The sequence below is a fragment of the Phocoena sinus genome, chromosome 2, assembly GCF_008692025.1.
Source record: "Phocoena sinus isolate mPhoSin1 chromosome 2, mPhoSin1.pri, whole genome shotgun sequence".
Classification (NCBI taxonomy): Eukaryota; Metazoa; Chordata; class Mammalia; order Artiodactyla; family Phocoenidae; genus Phocoena; species Phocoena sinus.
Window position 1 is genome coordinate 132,918,854 of NC_045764.1, and position 2,702 is coordinate 132,921,555.

The window sequence follows — 2,702 nt, forward strand, 5'->3', positions numbered from 1 at the left end:
ATACTCCAATAAAGATGTTTAAAAAAATTGTCCTCAGTGGTTGCAGAATATTCCATCATTTGGATATGATATTTTATTTAATCCCTCCTTAGATGTTGGACACAGAGTTGCTTTTAGGAGTTTTTGTTAGCACATATTGTTACAATGAACATCTTTTTCTGCATTTTGAATTTTTTCTAAGGCTATAATTCTGGGCTTGGAATTACTGTGTCAAATGATCAAACATGTTAAAAGTCTCTTAAATATACAAACAGGCTAATATTTTCAAAGAAACTTACAAAGAGTTATAAGCAAAAAAAAAATACAGATAAAAATGTAAAAAGAAACAATCAAGATACAGGGTTTTTAAAAATATTAGAATTTTCATTTTGAGATAATTTTAGATCCACATGCATTGCTAAGAAATGATACAGAGAGATCCCGTTACCATTTGTGCCATTTCTCCCAAGCTAACATCTTAAAAAACCATAGCGTATTACTACAACTGGGATATCTCATTGATACAGTCAAGGTAAAGAACATTTTTATCACCACAAGAATCCCTCATGATGCCCTTTTATAGCCATGTATACCTCCCCCTAACTCCCATGCCTGACTCTTGGCAACGACTAACCTGTTCTCCATGTCCATAATTTTTTTATTTCAGGAATGTTATATAAATAAAATCATAAAGTATCTGACTTTTTAGGATTGGCTTTTTTTCACCCAGCATAATCCCCTGGAGATTCATCCAAACCATGTGTGTCAATAGTTTATCCTTTTCATGTTGAGTAGTATTCCATGGTATGGATGTACCACATTTGTTTAATGATCACCTGGTGAAAGACATCTGAGTTGTTTGCAGTTTTTGGTTATTATGAATAAAGCTGTTATGAACATTTGTACACAGATTTTGATGTAAACATACATTTTAAAATTATCTGGGGAAAATGCCCAAGAGTGTTATTGTTGGATTGTATGTTAGTCATATTTTTGTTTTGTATGGAGCTGCCCAATCGTTTTCCAGAGTTTTATTTTTCATTCTCAGGAGCAGTCTATGGATGATTCAGTTTTTTACATTCTCGGCAGAATTTGGTGCTGTTACTGTTTTTCATTTTAGCCATTTTTTAAGGCGTGTGGTGATGATATCATTGTAGTTTTAATTTGCATTCTCCTAATGGATAATGCTATTGAACATCTTTTCATGTGCTTATTTGCCATCTGTATATCCTCTTTGGTGACACGTTATTAATGTTTTTTGCTCATTTCCTAATGAGATTATTTGTTTTTTAATGTCAAGTTTTTATGTATTCTAGTCCTTGGTTGAATATGTGGTTTGCAAGTATCTTTTCCTAGTCTGTGGCTTATCTTTTCATCCTTTTAAGATTTTTTACATAGGAAAGTTGCAAGTTTTGGATGAGGTCTAATTTATCAGTTTTTCCTCGTATAGATTATGCTTTTTTAGTCAAGTCTAAGAATTCTTTGCTGAGTCCTGTGTCCCCAAATTTTTCTCCTATTTTTTTTCTAAAAGTTCTAGTTTCACATTTTTCCCCCCTATGGAGGTCTTCTGGTAAGGACCAGAAACCTGCCAGACCAATTCTAAAAGAGCTATCACACTTAATTTTACATTGTACATTTAGGTCTGTGATTCATTATGAGTTAATTTTTCTTTAAGTTAAGAGACTTAAGTCCAGGTTCTTCCTTTTTTTGTTCTGTTTTGTTTTTTTCACTACAGATGTCGAATTGCTCCAGTACCATTTTTTGAAAAGGTTATCCTTCCTGCATTTAATTGCTTTTGCACTTTCATCAAAAATCAGTTGGGCATATTTGTGTGGGTCTATTTATGGGTTCTGTATTCTGTCCCATTGATCTATGTATTTATCCCTTTGACAGTACCACACCATCTTGATTACTGTAGTGTATTGTAGTCTTTAATATCAAGTAGAGTGATTCCTCCCACTTTATTTTTCAAAATTGTTTTAGCTATTCTAGTTTCTTTGCCTTTCCATACAAATTTTAGAGTAATGCTGTCTGTATCTGCCAAAAAATCTTGCTGGGGATTTTGATAGGGATTGCATTAAAGCTATGTATTGACTTGGGGAGAAATTACATCTTTACTATGTTGAGTCTTTGAATCCATGAATTTCATATGTCCCTCAATTATTTAGGTCTTTGATTTCTTTCATCAGTGTTTTGTAAATTTCAGCATAAAGATTCTGTACATGTTTTGTTAAGTTTATATCCAAGTATTCATTTTTTTGGTCATGAGTGGTACTGTGTTTCTAATTTCATTTTCCATATATCATTATTAATACATAGAAATGTAATTAATTTTTAAAATATTGACCTTGTATCCTACAATTCTGCTGAGCTCACTTACTAATTCTAGAAGGGTTTCTGTTTTTTGTTTTGTTTTTGTAAATTCCTTGGGATTTTCTACACAATTACGTTATCTGCAAATAGGGACATTTTAATTTCATCCTTTTCAATCTTAATGTATTTTATTTCTTTTCCTTGCCCTATTGCAACATAGAACTTCCAATACTATGTTGAATGAGTTGTGAGTCATATGTTGAATAAGAGAGAGAGAAACCATCTAGCCCTCTTCCTAATCTTAGGGAGAAAGCATTCAGCATTTCTTTATTAAGTATGTTGTCAGTTGTATAGGGTTTTTTGGGTTTATTTTTGTTTACTTTTTTCTTTTTGTTTTTAGAAACTCTGTA

The 2,702-nt window shown here is 32.0% G+C and overlaps 1 non-coding gene across 1 annotated transcript; it reads right to left on the bottom strand.

The window, feature by feature from the left end:
* Nucleotides 1–1,537: 1,537 nt before the first annotated feature.
* Nucleotides 1,538–1,598, bottom strand: LOC116750089. Its single transcript, XR_004348821.1, has one exon. It is a non-coding gene; the product is annotated as a U7 small nuclear RNA (small nuclear RNA).
* Nucleotides 1,599–2,702: the final 1,104 nt, after the last annotated feature.